Source organism: Artibeus jamaicensis, unplaced genomic scaffold (genome assembly GCF_021234435.1).
Source record: "Artibeus jamaicensis isolate MK-2021 breed Jamaican fruit bat unplaced genomic scaffold, CSHL_Jam_final contig_60, whole genome shotgun sequence".
Classification (NCBI taxonomy): Eukaryota; Metazoa; Chordata; class Mammalia; order Chiroptera; family Phyllostomidae; genus Artibeus; species Artibeus jamaicensis.
This window is the reverse complement of record NW_026521900.1, coordinates 10560284-10577947: the sequence shown is the minus strand read 5'-3', so window position 1 is coordinate 10577947 and position 17664 is coordinate 10560284. Positions and strand designations below refer to the sequence as shown.

Genomic DNA, 17664 nt, shown 5'->3' with positions numbered 1-17664 from the left:
AAAATTTATTTATTTATTTTTAGAGAGAGGGGAAGGGAGGGAGAGAGAGAGAGAAACATCGATTGGTTGCCTTTTGCATGCCCCCAAACAGGGACCTGGCCCGCAACCAAGGCATGTGGCCTGAGTGGGAATGGAAATGGTGACCTTTTGGTTTGTAGGATGATGCCCAGTCCACTCAGCCACACCAGTCAGGGTGGCCATTTTCTTTTGATGCCTTTTTATTGCTCATTTCTAATTTAATTCCATAATAGTCAGAAAATATATTCTGTATTTCTCGTCTGAATTTTTTTCTCTCTTTTTTCCTTTTTGCTCAATCCCTCTGAATTTAAGTGGACATCTTAAAAAGAAAAAGTTGCTACTGTGCTGCAAAGCCTGAGTTAGCCAATGGGCATGACCGGAGATCAATGCGGCTGTGACTGCAGAATTGAGACATCCCTAAAGTTGAAATATATGGCATTATTCACAAGAACCCTGCCGCCTGATACAGGGTTCTGGGTATACTGAAAACAAGATATTCATTTGGTTGAACCCTGAGCAGCTGGCCATATTGTTCCAAACCAAAAACCAATGTAAAGATTTCCTTGCTGGAATACAGCCAGCCTCCCACTCCATGCCTCATCCCTCTCTCCCCCTCTACCTTGATATCAACTGCTTTGAAGAAATGATTAGTAGGGGTGGGACAGGGTTCCCTGTTCCTAAGAGGGACCAAGGCCATACATACACCCTCTGAGTATGCTGAAGAACTTCAGGGAATGGAGAACCTCAGACTTTTAAAGGCTATGTTAGATACAGGTGGCTAATGAGTGCCCATCCTACCTGATCTCAAGGAGGTGAAGGAGCAGCCAAATTCAGCTGACAGGGTTTCAGCAGGTATTAATGAGGAAATGCACTTAAGCCACCTTTGGAGGGGAGGGGTTGGGCCAATTTAATGTACTGTCATTGTAGCTTCCATGGCTGAATATGTCACTGGTATGGTGTTTTCAATGCTTGTTGTATGAATGCTAATAAAGTGCAAAGGGGGTTCTCCTGTTTCATGACTGATGTGTGTGGATGCATGGTAGCAGGGCATGCAAATCACTTCCCACCCATCTCTGTGTCCTCTCCCAGGTGGTCTAACAGGAACAACAAAGAATTCCCAGAGGACAAAGGGAAGTCACAGCCTTGATTAAGACTAAAAGGCTGCAGGTGTAATTATATAATGTGTCAATACATCAGCTTTATATGGCCAGTGAAATAGCCCAGCAAGGGCTACAGAGTCACTGGAGATTACTGCCAGTGGAATTCTGCTGTCACTCCCATGGCCCTGACTGTTACAGACATAGTGACTGTAACACATTGCAAAGATTGACGATGTCACGTGGGATGCTGGGTTGGATGATGCCTGGGTTTTCTCTTTTTTTATCCCAGTGGAGTTGACACTGACTGCTGTCAAGGATTATCTGAGCTGCCCCTGTGGCAACTGGGTTTAGGGAACCTACAGTCAAAGTTTTTTATTTAATGGAATTTTCCCTGTGGCCAAAGGGGAAAAGACCTTGCTCCACCCCTTCCCTTTTCTTAGAGCATTTCCCTGAGAAAGCTGGTATTTGTATATCTTTCTTCTGTCCATTTGATATGTATGTTAATCTTTTGAAAAGCTAAATAAACCTTTTGTCAGAATTACAGCCTGGGCAAACATCAAGGACAATAGAGTCCCTATCTACTTGTCACCCTGGGAATTTAGTCTAGGCGCCTGGCTCCAAGCTTTAAACAACCTGCTTGTCATAGAGACAGAAGTTTGATTTTGCCTTTGGATAAAGCAAATTAACTAGCACAGATGGCCACTCCAAATACCAGGTGAACCTAGGGGGAACTATGAAAGAATGCCAAGAAAAACAACACTTAAGTCCTCTTGCATGAGAAGTTATCATTTATCTTGAGAACATGTATGTGATAGGTTATATCTGCTCAGCTACATACAAGGGTGATATATCTTTTTTTTTTAAGTTAGGTAGTCTCTTTATTTAGATAATTTTAAACACTGTATAAACATGACAGTGTAATCTGGATTCTAAATGAAGTTGAATGTTCATACTCAGAAAATATTTTTATGTGGGACTTTTGGCCAAGATGGAGGTGTAGATGGAAACACTGTGTCTCCTCCTCTCACAACCAAGTTTAAAGACAACAAAGTTTTAGAAACAAAAATGCAACCAAAACATAGAAAATTGAACTATATGGAAGTCCGACAATAATGAACCTTTCAGCCAGACCAGTAACAGGGGCAGAGCCAGCGGCTGGCGGAGCGGGGTTGTGCAGGAAAACTCGGATGGACCCAACCAGGTGTGGGCTGCAGTTGGCAGATCCCAGGCATGGGGTTGCAACAGGCAGAACCTATGAGGGTGCAAGGCAGCAGGCTGACCGAGGTCACATATTCACATGCACATAAACCAGGCAAAGGATTGAGCAGTGAGACAGACCGTGCAGGCCCCAGAGGCTTGGGAGAAGCAGCAGAGGGGACCGCTATTGCCCCTCTTTAACCCTGCCCCCACATACAGTGTCACAACCCAGCAACTGGGTCACCCCGCCCTGGTGAACACCTAAGGCTCACACACAACAGGCACAAACAGACCAAAACATTATGGCTCAAGAAGAACAGCTCAAAGCCCCAGAGCCAATACTTCTAAGTGACCAAGAGATAGCCAACCTATCAGATGCACAGTTCAAAACACTGATGATCAGGATGCTCACAGAACTGGTTGATTTTAGTCACAAATTACAGGAACAAATGAAGGCTAAACTAAGTGAAATGAAGGGAAATGCACAGGAAAGCAATAGTGATGGAAAGGAAACTGGGACTCAAATCAAGGGAGTGGACCAGAAGGAAGAAACAAACAACCAAACAGAAAAGAATGAAGAAACAAGAATTCAAAAAAATGAGGAGAAACTTAGGAACCTCCAGGACATCTTTAAACGTTCCAACATCCGAATTATAGGGGTACCAGAAGGGGAAGAGGAAGAGCGACAAGTGGAAAACTTATTTGAACAAATAATAAAGGAGAACTTCCCCAATCTGGCAAAGGAAATAGACTTCCAGGAAATCCAGGAAGCTCAGAGAGTCCCAAAGAATTTGGACCCAAGAAGGAACACACCAAGGCACATCAGAATTACATTAGCCGAGATTAAAATGAAGGAGAGAATCCTAGAAGCAGCAAGAGATAAGGGGACAGTCACCTACAAAGGAGTTCCCAGCAGACTGTCAGCAGATTTCTCAAAAGAGACCTTACAGGCAAGAAGGGGCTGGAAAGAAGTATTCCAAATCATGAAATCCAAAGACCTATATCCAAGATTGATCTATCCAGCAAAGCTTTCATTTAGAATGGAAGCGCAAATTCAAGGAGTTCATCATCACCAAGCCCTTATTATATGAAATGTTAAAGGGACTTATCTAAGGAAAAAGATAAAAAAGATGAACAGTGAAAGGACAGCAAACTCACAGTTATTAAGAACCACACCTAAAACGAAAGCAAACTAAGAGGACAGCTAGATCAGGAGCGGAACCATAGAAATGAAGATCACATGGAGGGTTAGCAACAGGGGAGTGGGAGAAGGAGAAGGGGAGAGAAGGTACAGAAAATAAGTGGCAGAGATGGTAGGTAGAAAATAGATAGGGGGGAGGGCAAGAATAGTAGGGGAAATATAGAATCTAAACAACTTGAGACACATGGTCATAAACTAAAGGGGGGAATGGTGGGGGAGGAATAGGGGAGGGATGTACAGGGTGGAGGGGAATGAAGGGGGGAATAGGACAACTGTAATGGCATAATCAGTAAAATATATTTTTAAAAAAGAAAATATTTTTATGTGATAGTTATCTTCATGAGTTTTATCATTATTGCGTCTTCTCTCCTCTTCATAGAAATAAGTGGTTACTCAAACTTCTGAGTTGTCCTTTAAAAGTTTTTTTATCTTTGTAATCTTATTAGCAGATGGCCTATGATGCAAATCACAGTTTGGTTTAATACTCAGTAATAGAATTATTTTATTTCTCTTTTACATTAGTAGACATGATTTCCTGAGTTGTCAAGAAATTAAAAAAAAAATTTCCCCAACAATCTGCTGAGGAGGATGGGATGGTCTGAAAGTTGTCAACTGAGCAAACCAGCTGAGGACCAGTGAATTATAAAATGCCTCCTTCCTAGCTCTGTGCTCTTTCCAAATACTAACTAAATGAACAATACTCTCCAAAGTCCAGATTTTATTCTTGAGTAAGCACATGTTAGACAAGACCTAAAATCTATCAGGATTACCATTAGCTGTGATGGTGATAAAATATGGGAAGCCAAGAATGTTGCCTGCAGGTCTGTCTCTTAAAGGGCTAATATACAGGGTGGGGCAAAAATAAGTTTATAGTTTTGAGTAGGCAAAACACAAAGTTTATGCGTGTATTGTTACCTATTAATTATTGTATTATTTTCCATGTGAACAATAGTAAACATACTTTTGCCTCACCCTGTACAGTCTCTCTCTATAACATTTGGAATGAAATACAGTCTTACAGTGGCCGAGGAAGATGCTTTTGACTTGAGTGAATTAACTTATCTGTGGTGGGTTTTAGAAGGGTTTCATGTCCAGGAAATGAATTACTTGTGTTTATGGATGAATATCATTCTAAGAAGAAAGTTTAAAATTATTTGGAAAGACTGACGAAATGGAAGGTGAAATGAGAGGATTAAAGTCACTTTCTTTTTTAATAAACCCTCCTCCTTTCTCTGCTGTGCCACTCCCTTTGCTCCCCTTACATTCAATCTCTTTATCCTTTCCAGCCTCACAATGACTCCTGGTAAGAGGGAAGCTTTGAGATGGGCAGTTTTGATAATTAGTAGATTTCCCTGCAAAGAGGGATAAGGACACAATTTTTGGCCAGTATTGAATCATCTGCCCTGTGTGAAAGTTGTGTGCCTCCTACCCCAGCTCCTGGGCAGGATCAAAGTTTTGCCACCCTTGAATAGGCTTTCTGGGCTTTGGCTGGTGTGGCTCAGTGGAATGCGTGCCAGCCTGTGAACCATAGGGTTGCTGGTTTGATTCCCAGTCAGGGCACGTTGCAGGCCAGATTCCCAGTTGGACACATGCAAGAGACCACCACACATTGACATTTCTCTCCCTCTCTTTCTCCCTCCCTTCCTCTCTCTCTTAAAAATAAATAAGTAAAATCTTTTAAAAAATAAATAGGCTTTTTGGGATACTGATTTTCACCTGGTTATTAAGAAACAAAAGACCCATAAAGAACCTCTGACCTCCCCCACCTTACCTGTCTAAAGGAATTCAAATAGAAAAACCTGCTTAAAGGAAGGAACCATCACAAGCATCATAATATGAACTAAATGTGGCAGATCGATAAATGTAGCAAAGCCATTTTGTTGGACTCCCCTCTGAGTCCTGTTTCTGGGTGGCCCAGCAAGAATTTGTTTATCACATGTTTGCTCTTTCTTGACTACCTGTAAATTGTCTCCTTTACCTTTAAAATACCAGACCCCTGGACTTCCAGTCAATATGGTGGTTCAGGTAAACAGGATTTGCCTCCTTGCACAACCACATCAAAATTACAACTAAACTGCAAAACAAACATCATTCAGAACTGCCAAAACTTGAGCTGAAGGGAAGTCCAACTAGGGAATTAAAGAAGAAACTACATTGAGACTAGTAAGAAGGGGCAGGGATGCAGAATGTGTTGGTTCCACACTCACATGTGGCAGATAAAAATTAGGAGGGGTATCTCAGGAGCAAGGGATCCCAGCCCCACAGTAGGCCACCCAGCCCAGGGTTCCAGTGCCTGGAAGAGAAGTCCCCATAACTTCTGGCCGTGAAAGACAGAAACTTCTTAAGTCCCAAAAATTCCTCTTAAAGGGTCTGCATGCACACAAACTTACTCAGGTTCACTCCCTCTGAGCTTCAGTGCTAGGGCAGCAGTTCAAAAGGTACCAGAGGTATATGGGGAGGAACTGAAGTGTCTGGCATCAAGGAGAGCCAGGGGACAATTTTCTCCCAGACAGAAAAGCTGGCAGAGGCCATTGTTCTTTTTCTGAGCCCTTTCGCCCTCTACTAACTGAGCCAGCAGGTGAGCTCCGTATCTAAGACTCCATCAACCTGGCTCACACTGTATGCCCCACCCAAGCTGTTTCCAGTGGCTTTTCCAAATGAATGGTCTGTCTTGGCTCATGCTTCAGATTTCCCTAAATTCTCTCAAACAAGAAGCATCTGGCCTCAATGAGCCCCATACCTGTCACTAAGTGGCCCCAGTCCCAGCACTAGCAGCAGCCAACCTTGGTTCACAGCTTGGCCTCACCTGGGCACCTCCAAGCCCAGCACAAGTAGCAGCCATCTGCAGACTGCTTTGTAGCTTATGCTGGGTGGTCCCAGACAGAACACAGGCAGTGGCTGACCTTGGCCTGAAACTCCTGCGAGGATTCAGAGCCTGCCTACCCACTGAACAGCTACAGACTACATTGGAGCACCACCTCCACAAGCAACACACTCAAGAGGTAGCCTCAGAGGGCACAGGGCCCTGCTGAAGTAAGTCTTGCTCTATGGAGTGGGCCCTTGCACAGTAGATCCTACACGGTGGTTGGAGGTTGGTAGTCAGTTGTCACAGCCTATCCTTGTAGCTGATCGGCCTTGGGGTAAATCCCTCCCACTGGTCTGCCAACAGCAATCAAGGCTCAACTACATGAGGACGACATACTCAGCCCATGTGAAGGGCGCATGTTGAGTACCCAGCTTGGGTGATAGGAGAGGCTGGGCCACTGGACCCTACAGGACTCCTAACTACATTAGGCCACACTACCAAGACACAGAGTCAAAGCAGCTCTACCTAATAAACAGAAACAAACACAGGGAGGCTGCCAAAATGAGGAGACAAAGAAAATGGCCCAAATGAAAGGAGAGATCAAAACCCTAGAGAAAGAACTAAATGAAATAGAGGTAAGCAATCTATCAGATGCACGGTTCAAAACATTGGTTATGAGGATGCTCAAGGAACTTAGTGAGGACTTCAACAGCATAAAAAAGACCCAGTCAGAAACGAAGGATCCAGTAATTGAAATAAAGAACGACTTATAGGGAAACATCAGTAGAGTGGGTGAAGCCAAGAATCAAATCAATGATTTGGAGCATAAGGCAGCAAAACACAACTAATCAGAAGAAGAAGAAAAAAGAACCCTCAGGGACAACTTGAAGAGATCCAACATTCACATCATAGGGGTGTCAAAGGGAGAAGAGAAAGAGTCAGAAATTGGAAATCTATTTTTAAAAAAATGAAAGAAAACTTCCCTAAATTGTTGAAGGAAATAGACATATTAGTCCAGGAAGCACAAACAGTCCCAAACAAGTTAGACCCAAAGAGGCCCACACTAAGACACATCATAATTAAAATGCTAAAGGTTAAAGATAAAGAAAGAATCTTAAAAGCAGCAAGAGAAAAGCAGTTAGTTATCTACAGGGGAGTTCCCATAAGACTGTCAGCTGATTTCTCAAAAGAAACTTTGCAGGCTGGAAGGGACTGGCAAGAAATATTCAAAGTCATGTTAAGGAGGAACCTGTGGCCAAGAGTGCCCTACCCAGCAAAGCTATCATTTAGAATTGAAGGACAGATAAAGAGCTTCCCAGACAAGAAAAGCTAAAGGAGTCCATCACCACCAAACCAGTATTATGTAAAATGTTAAAGGGTCTTCTTTAAAAAAAAGATAAAATCTATCAATAATAAAATGGCAATAAATACATATCTGTCAACAATTGAATCTAAAAAAAAAACTAAGCAAACAAGAACAGAGACAGAATCATGGATATGGAGAGTGTTTTGATGGTTGCCAGATGGGAGGGTGGTGTGGGGGAATGGGTGAAGATGTGAAGGGATTAAGAAGTACAAATATGTAGTTACAGAATAGCCATGGGGATGTAAAAGTACTGTATAGGAAATGGAGTAGCTGAAGAACTTATACACATGACCCATGGACGTGAACAGTGGTGTGGGTATTGCCTGGGGCAGTGGGGGTTCTGGGTGGAGGGGTGCAAAGGGGGAAAATTGGGACAACTGTAATAGTATAAACAATAAAATATAACTTTAAAAAAGATTTTATATATTTTTAGAGAGGGGGAGAGAGGAAGAGAGGGAGAGAAACATCAATGTGTGGTTGCTTCTCATGCACTCCCTACTGGGGGCCTGGCCCACAACTCAGGCATATTCCCTGACTGGGAATCGAACAGGCAACACTTTGTTTGGCAGGACAGTGCTCAATCCACTGAGTCATACCAGGTAGGCAATACAATACAATTTAAATTAAAAAAGAAAAAATCATAGCACGCATGGACAACAACTAAGGGGGGTGGAAATGAAAGGGAGGTGGGGAGCACTGGGTGGGGGCTGGGATGGGAGTAAAAAACAGAAAACTGTATTTGAACAACAATTAAATAAATTAATTTAAAAAAATCTCCCAGTTGGGCTGGTGACAAATGCAAGCTGCATAACAAGAATTAGTGTGATCTGATTTATATAAAGAACAACCACAACGCACCACTCTATATCTGTACATATACATGCATATGGTTATAACTGCATGCAGTAGTCTCTGGAAAGATCACACCAAAAACATTTAAACAAATACCAGACACTGCCTCCCTCTCCATAGTCCAAAATGGTATATAAGCCTCAACTGCCTGATATCTCCTTGGGTCTCATATTCTTATGGCACCCCCACATGCACATCCATAATAAATGTTAAACATTTTCTGCTGTTAATCTGTCTCATGTTAATTTGATTTTTAAAAGGTTTTATTTATTTCTAGAGAAGGGAAGGGAGGGAGAAAGAGAAGGACAGAAACATCAATGTGTGGTTGCCTCTTATGCGCCCCCTACTGGGGACCTGACCTGCAACCCAGGCATGTGCCCATACTGGGAATTGAACCTGCGATCCTGTGGTTCCCAGGCCGGTGCTCAAGCCACTGAGCCACACCAGTCAGGGCTAATTTGATTATTAGTCCAGCTAGAAGAACTTAGAAGGTGGGAAGAAAGATTATTTTTTATCCCCACACTCTGACTCAATTTCTTACTTAGCCTAGATTCTACCTTTGAGAGTCCCCTTCTCATCCACATCCACATATCATATAACTAAGAAAGCAAAGATTATAAACCAACACTATCAGAGAATAATTGATAACTTGGGTTAAGAGTCTGTGATCCTATATGAAGATGACAAAATGGAGAGTGGTTGTAGTCATCACTTGGAAATGAAAAACAAAAAAGTATGCTAAGTACCAAAAGGCTGAAAAGTACCAACATGGACAAGGAAACTAAAATGCCATCTATTTTAATTTAAAGACTTTATTTATTTATTTTTAGAGAGGAGAGGGAGGTAGAAAGGAGGCATCAGTGTATGGTTGCCTCTCAAGTGCCCCCAACTGGGGACCTGGCCTGCAACCCAGGCATGTGCCCTGACTAGGAATTGAATAAGAGACCCTTTGGTTTGAAGGCTGGGCACTCAATCCACTGAGCCACACCAGCCAGGACTAAATCTACATATTTATTTACTCAATGAAGAGACAGCCAGCCCTTCCTAACCACATGGCTCATAAAGCTGATGCCATTAAAAAGCTACCCAGCCCTGGCTGGTGGAGCTCAGTGGATTGAGCACGAGCCTGTGAAGCAAAGGGTCACAGGTTCTATTCCCAGTCGGGCATATGCCTGGGTTGCAGGCCGGGTCCCCGGTGGGGGAACACATGACAGGCAACCGCACACTGAGGTTTCTCTCCCACTCTTTCTCCTTCCCATTCCCTCTCTCTAAAGTAAATTAACAAAATATTAAATAAAAAAGAAGCTACCCAGACCACCCTGGGTTGGGGGGGGCAGGGAATTGAAACAGTAAAAATCTATATTCCCTTCAACTCCACTAATATTACTCACTTAAGGGTCTCTTTTTCTCTGCCCAGGGAAGACTCACAGAAGTTTGCACAAGTACTTGGCAGTATGGGTTCATGGGACGTGCACTGGTTGCTGCACAGAATTCTGCAACAAGCAGGCTTTGCTTGTTTGATAGAACAGACATATCAGGATTGGAAGATGATCCACTGCATCAGGCATTTCATAGTCAAAAGACTATCTGCTGCCCTTAACAACCATGGAAGAACTAAGGGCTTTAGGGACCCACTGAGAAGGGCTGCAGATGGCCATACTTGAATCCTTTCTGCCAAAAATGAGTTGGGAGAAATTGAAGCAGTGTACCCAGAATACCAGTGAGTTCCCTGTTAATTTCCATCAGCAGTTTGTTGACATCTCAAAATTTACCAGCATGGATGGAGGGGCAGATCAAAATCACTCTCTGGTATCCATATTGTGTCAGCCTAGGATAGACTATTACTCAAATCTTAGCAGCAGCTGCTCAGGTTTGGGGCAATCTAGAAAAAGATGAAGAAGGAAAGAAGCAATTAAAAACTATTGTGTTGGCTGCTCAGTTATGACTATTTTCTAAGGGAATAGTACCTACTCTGGACGAGGTATAAAGGGAGCCAAGGTAGATGGGAAGGCTGTAGGTCATTATTCAAGAAACCAATGCATTATTCAAGAAGAGAGCTGGTAAAAAGACCAGGAGACACAGATACTATAGGAGCAAGGGATTCAGGAAGGCCCAGAACAAAACCCTCAGTTAGGGAATAATAGGCAAATGGCCTCAAAATCAGCAGATGGAGGAAGTCTTGGAGGTGCAAACTGGTGAACCACAAGTTTCAATAACTTTCCCTCAGGCTAACCTATACTTGCCTTTTCTAGTAAATACTGGTGCTCCTTATTCTGCAATTTCCTCAGAATTTTGTCCTTTTCCATCTAGTGTTAGGTCAATGCAGGTTGTTGACACTTTGTGTCAGCTTTCTACTTGTTCTTTTCCATTTTTCCTATAAATATAGGTCCTCTAGTGAAGAACATGCTTTCTTACTTTCTCCTGTAAACATACTGGCTAGAAATCTGCTTGCAAATTTGCTGTGCAAAATAAAGGCTACTGTATTCTGTACTCTGGGTGGAGTGCTTGTGGCACTCCTTAGAGAAAAGGCACCTGATTTGGTTACTATGTGCCTTCAGAAAGAAAAGGACTATGAGAGAGAGTGGCAGTCTCCAATTGTGCTGGACAAGTGCCCCAAAGTGAAACAAATCAATGCATCACTTGGGGCCCTACAAAATAATGATACTGGTTTAATTCAAGATATTGAAAGTTTTCAATTAGGAATAATCGTGCCTCAAATAGACTTCATTGGCTACAATACTGCCACTGCACAAAGCTAATTCAACATGTTGAATTGATAAAAAATAACTTTCCAAAAGCATAAGCTATGGCCACATGTAAAACAATATCCTTTGTTGAGAGGTAACAAAATATATTATAAAAGAATTAGACTGTCCCTAACCTGGGTAGAGTTGTACCAGGTTTGGTGGTGCTTGTCCCTTATCAGCCAGAGATAAAGTAACTCCTTGTTTACCCCACTTGGCTTTTGGTCTGTGCCTGTACCTGGTTCATGCCCTGGAAACATGCTCATAACATCTGTATTTCTAGCCTACTTTATGCATTATTAAATGAATTAATAACCACATCTGTTCCCACTGGGGTACTATCTTTGTGGTGGAGTATAAGTCTTTGAAGCACTTTATGCCTGGCATGTAGCTCTATTGGGTACTTATTGTTCTCATTTTGCAATGCCTTGAATGTTCCATGATCTCAAAGTGTATGCCCTCTACCATATAAAGATTTTCTCCTGATTTGTACAGGTTATGATGTGATCACTCAAGCCCAATCTGGGACAGAAAAAATGGCCACTTTTGCCATATCAATTCTACAACGGGTTGAATTGGATCTAAAGGCCACCCAGGCACTGGTCCTGGCATCCACAAAAGAATTGGCACAGCAGGTGAGAGTGTAGCTTATTTCTCCTCCCCTGAAAGACTGCTTTAGAAATAATGAGCACAACACAAAAATCACAGAATGCTCCCCAACCACCATGACCTCGGGAGAACTGAGGTATCTACCCAAGCACAATAAACATTACTTCCTCCACCCATTTTCTAAGTCAAATGGGAAGGTTGCTGGGTGGCACCAGTCTAGCTGAGCAAGTTTGGTGGCTGTTTTATGGACAAACTCCCTGGCAATCAATGGGCAAGGAGATACTTGACTGGTAGTGTTGCTCTTATATCAGCCAGGGGCAAAGCAGTCATCAGTCCTTAGTTCACCCTAGCTTTTAAAAAAAATTGTATATTGATTATGCTATTACAGTTGTGGCATCTTTCCCCTTTATTCCCCTCCACCCTGTAACCCCTCTCCCACCAGCATCCCCCCACCTTAGTTCATGTCCATGGGTTGTACATATAAGTTCTTTGGCTCCTCCATTTCCCATACTATTCTTAATCTCCCCCTATTTTGCACCTAGCATTTATACTTCTTATTCCCTGTTCCTTTCCCCCCGATTCTCCCCCATCCCCGTCTGCTGAAAACCCTCCACATGATGTCCATTTCTGATTCTGTTCCTGTTCTAGTTGTTTGCTTAGTTTGTTTTTGGGGGGGGCTTTTTAGGTTTAGTTGTTGATAGTTATGAGTTTGTTGTCACTTCACTGTTCATAGTTTTGATCTTCTTTTTCTTAGGTAAGTCCCTTTAACATTTCATATGATAAGGGCTTAGTGATGAAGAACTCCTTTAACTTGACCTTATTTGAGAAGCACTTTATCTGCCCTTCCATTCTAAATGATAGCTTTGCTGAATAGAGTAATTTTGGATGTAGGTCCTTGCCTTTCATGACTTGGAATACTTCTTTCCAGCCCCTTCTTGCCTGTAAGGTTTCTTTTGAGAAATCAGCTGACAGACTGATGGGAATTCCTTTGTAGGTAACTGTCTCCTTTTCTCTTGCTACTTTTAAGATTTTTCTCCTTATCTTTTATCTTGGGTAATGTAATTATCATGTACCTTGGTGTGTTCCTCCTTGTGTCCAACTTCTTTGGGACTCTCTGAGCTTCCTGGACTTCCTGGAAGGCTATTTCCTTTGCCCGATTAGGGAAGTTCTCCTTCATTATTTTTCAAATAGCTTTTCAATTTCCTGCTCTTCCTCTTCTGGCACTCCGATTATTTGGATGCTGGCACATTCAAAGTTGCTCCAGAGGTTCCTAAGCCTCTCCTCATTTTTTTTGAATTCTTGTTTCTTCATTATGTTCTGGTTGAATGTTTATTTCTTCCTTCTGATCCAAATCCTTGATTTGAGCCCCAGTTTCCTTCCCTTCACTGTTGGTTCCCTGTACATTTTTCTTTATTTCACTTTGCATAACCTTCACTTTTTCCTCTATTTTACGACCATACTCAACCATTTCTGTAAGGATCCTGATTACCAGTGTTTTGAACTCTGCATCAGACAGGTTGAGTATCTCTTTATCACCTAGTCCTATTTTTGGAGTTTTTAACTCTTCTTTCATTTGAGCCATATTTCTTCGTCTTGGTGCACCTGTAGGTTGTAAGGGGCAGAGCCTTAGGTATTCTCCAGGGTGGGGCAAACCACTTGGCTACATTATGGCACTGTATATGGGGGAGGGGTCAGAGAGGGAACAATGCTGCCTGCTTGGCTCTTGCTCAGCTTTCAGTCACTTCCCCTGCTACCCACAAGCAAATTGGGCCCTAGTGGTGCTTATTCCTGGGTGTGTGGGCTTGTGTATATACTAGGATCCTGTGGGTCTCCCCAAAGAACTCTCCTGTGAGGCTATGAATTTTTTCGCCACCACAATTCCCACAAGTTTTTATAGCCAGAGGTTTTGAGGCTTTATTTCCCCATGCTGGAACCCTGGGTTGTGTGGTCTGTCTCACTCCCTAGTTGTTCCTCCCAGTTTATCCACATGGAGATGTGTGACTGACTGGTCTGCCAGCTACCACCCTGCCACCAGTCCTCTCTGCTCCGGCTGCCTGTCTCCATTCCTCCTACCACTCTGAATGAATGTTTCTTCTTTAACTCTTTGGTTGTCTGGTTTCCATACAGTTCAATATTTTGGCAGTTCTGGTTATTCTTTGTTTTAAAATTTGTTGTTGTCCTTCTTTTGGTTGTGTGAGAAGGCAAAGTGTATCTACCTATGCCTCCATCTTGGCCAGAAGTTCAGTTCACCCTAGCTTGATGCCTGTGTTGGTGGCCAGAGCTATTTCATGCCTAGAGCACATTAAAAAAAATAGAAAAAACAGAGATAATGTAAAAAGGAATTCACCTTGTAATACTCCCATACTTCTAGTAAATAAGAAAGTGAATTTGATGATGATAGACAACCATGGTATCAATTCGTATAGGGTCTTAGAGAAGTAAATAAATGTGTTGTTCCATTAACTCCTTTAGTTCTTTTTTTTAATTAATTTTATAACTCCTTTAGTTCTTAACCCTAAAATTATTCTCATTTTGGTACCACAGTCTGCTAAGTTTTTCTCTGTAGTGAGTCCATGTTCTGCTTCTCTTTTCCTGTTCCACTAGCTAATGAGTTTAAATTCTTTTTTTAAGATTTTATTTATTTATTTTTAGAGAAAAGGAGGAAGAAACAGAAGAGAAACATCAATGTGTGGTTGCCTCACGTGCACCCTCTACTGGGGACCTGACCTGGCCTGCACCCCAGGCACGTGTTCTCACCAGAAATTGAATCAGGGACCCTTTGGTTCACAGGCCTGCACTCAAAGACAAAATTCTTGTTTGACTTTATTTACTAAGAACTCCAGTATTCATGGCAAAGGATTCCCTAAGGGTTTCAGGACTCTCCTATTATTTCCTCTAGTTATTTACAGGAAAACTTATGGAAGTTTGTGCCACTAGAACGATCTATAATTATTCCACATATAGGGGATTTTCAGGTAGCTTCTGAAACTAAAGAGCAATGCAAAGTTGGTACTTTGGTTTTCTTACAATTCTTTGCTTCACCAGGGCATGAGCACTCTATGGACAATTTTTAATATTGCCTAAGTGAAGTAAAATATTTAGGTGTCAAATGAAGGCTGCAATTTAGCAGATGAGAAAGCCTACTATGATAAAACCAACTTAGACAATCTGAGGCCCTAGGAGGATACTGCAGGCACTGGGGCCCAGCTTCTGCAGAGAAGGCAAAGCTTCTGGTGGAGCACTTGCTTGATAATTCTCCAAAGCCTCTGTGTGGTCCCTAGAATCTGAGAGGCTTGTGAACAACTGAAACTGGCTATACTCTCTCCCCTAGGTTTGGGGATTCCAAATTTTGAAAAACCTTGTTTTGACATGAAAATAAATGCATTGGAGTTTTAATTCAAAAGGTGGAGTTAGACTGTAGGCCAACAGCACATTATTCAATTCTTCTGGATGCTCTGGCACTGGGAGTCCCTGGGTACTTCTGAGTGGTGGTGGCAGCACCACTTAGAAGGCTTTACACTTAGTGAAAAGGCTCAAGCCCTTACCTTCAGTCACTTATTTGCATGTGTTACATGCTGTGGCAGCTATCTTTCTACTATATAAGACAGTATTTATCAGTATGCCATCTGACTAACCATGAAAAAACATCCAATCCTAGTTTTGTGCTTGATAGATGCAAGCTCCTAAACCCTGCTACTCTTTTACTAGATCCTGACCAAATAGATGATCATAAGTATACAATAGTAATAGAAGACACTAAGTAGCAACCTGAGTTTTCTGATATTCCTGTTTAAAAAGTATATTTGATAATGTTAATTGATGAGTCAATGTACCTAGGATGAAAAGAGCCACCTTGGGGCTGCACATGCTGTGGTAATTGCTCAGGTGGAAGCATATATTGTGCCTGTTACTAGAACAACACTAGCAGCCAAGTTAATAGCAGCTGTAGGGCTGCAATTCTTGGTTTGGGACTTAAACTGAATCTATATTCTGGTAGTAAATATATATTTGGTGTATGTCATGTAATGGGGTCAGTTTGAAAAAAAAAAAAGAATTGTTCCCTCATGCTCCATTGGTAGGAATGCAGATTGGTGCAGCCACTGTGGAAAGCAGTATGAAGTTACCTCAAAAAATTAAAAATGGAACTGCCCCATGACCCACTGATTTCAAGTCAGATATTCAAAGAAACCTGAAACATTAATTCAAAAGAATATATGCAGCCTTCCAGCCAAGATGAAGGTTATGCTAAGTGAAATAAAGGAAAATGTACAGGGAACCAATAGTGATGGGAGGGAAACTGGGACTCAAATCAATGGTGTGCACCAAAAGGAAGAAAGAAACATCCAACTAGAAAAGGAAGAAAGAATTTTAAAAAACGAGGAGAGGCTTAAAAACCTCCAGGACATCTTTAAACGTTCCAACATCCAAATTATAGGGGTTCCAGAAGGAGAAGAAGAGCAACAAGTGGAAAACTTATTTGAACAAATAATAAAAGAGAACTTCCCCAATCTGGCAGAGGAAATAGACTTCCAAGAAGTCCAGGAAGCTCAGAGAGTCCCAAAGAAGTTGGACCCAAGCAGGAACACACCAAGGCACATCATGATTACATTAGCCAAGATTAAAAGGAAGGAGAGGATCCTAGAAGCAGCAAGAGATAAGAGGACAGTCACCTACAAAGGAGTTCCCAACAGACTGTCAGCGGATTTCTCAAAAGAGACGTTATAGGCCAGAAGGGGCTGGAAAGAAATATTCCAAGTTGTGAAAGGCAAGGACCTACATCCAAGATTGCTCTATACAGCAAAGCTTTCATTTAGAAAGGAAGGGTAGATAAAGTGCTTCTCAGCTAAGGTCAAGTTAAAGGAGTTCATCATCACCAAGCCCTTATTATATGAATTGTTAAAGGGATTTATCTATGAAAAAGATAAAAAATATTAACAGTAAAATGACAGCAAACTCACAATCATTAACAACCACACCTAAAACAAAAACAAAGCAAACTAAGCAAACAACTAGAACAAGAACAGAACCACAGAAATGGAGATCACCCGGAGGGTTATCAACAGTGGAGTGGGAAAGAGCAGGAAAAGGTACAGAAAATAAGTAGCATAGATGGTAGGTAGAAAATAGACAGGGGGAGAGTAAAATAGTATAGGAAATGTAGAGGCCAAAGAACTTATATGTATGACCCATGGACATGAACTAAAGTGGGAGAATGTGGGTGGGAGGAGGTGTGCCGGGTGGAGGCGAGTGAAGGGGGAAAATGGGACAACTGTAATAGCATAATAAATAAAATACATATTTTAAAAAGAATACATTCACTTTTATGTTCACTGCAGCATTATTTATAATAGCCAAGATCTGGAAGCAGCCCAACTGCCCATCAGTAGGTGAATGGATAAAAAAGCTGAGATATTGCCCTGGCTGGTATAGCTCAGTGGATTGAGAATGGGCCTGCAAACCAAAGGGTCACTGGTTTGATTCCCAGTCAGGGCACATGCCTGGGTTCTAGGCCAGGTCCCTAGTAGAGGGTGTGTGAGAGGCAACCAATCAAAAAAGCTGAGATATGTTTATATAATGAAATACCACTTGACCATAAAAAAGAAAATCTTGCCCTTTGTGGCAGCATTGATGGACCTGGAGATCATTATAAGCCAGTAAGAGAAAAATAAATACTGTGTGATTTCACTCACATGTGGAATCTAATGAACAAAATAAACTAAGAAAACAGAAACAGACTCATAAATAGAGAACAGACTGACAGCTATCAGAAG

At 41.9% G+C, this 17664-nt stretch overlaps 1 protein-coding gene and 2 non-coding genes across 5 annotated transcripts in view; 1 reads left to right on the top strand and 2 right to left on the bottom strand.

Annotated features, from left to right (window-relative positions):
* The window catches only part of ZNF81 (zinc finger protein 81), a 60846-nt gene that overhangs the window by 20542 nt on the left and 22640 nt on the right, over window positions 1–17664 (bottom strand). The window lies entirely within an intron of this gene.
* On the bottom strand, window positions 11151–11297 carry LOC119060377 (U4 spliceosomal RNA). Its single transcript, XR_008392548.1, has one exon. It is a non-coding gene; the product is annotated as a U4 spliceosomal RNA (small nuclear RNA).
* LOC119060449 (small nucleolar RNA SNORA48) lies at window positions 11412–11546 on the top strand. The gene has a single exon (XR_005084593.1). It is a non-coding gene; the product is annotated as a small nucleolar RNA SNORA48 (small nucleolar RNA).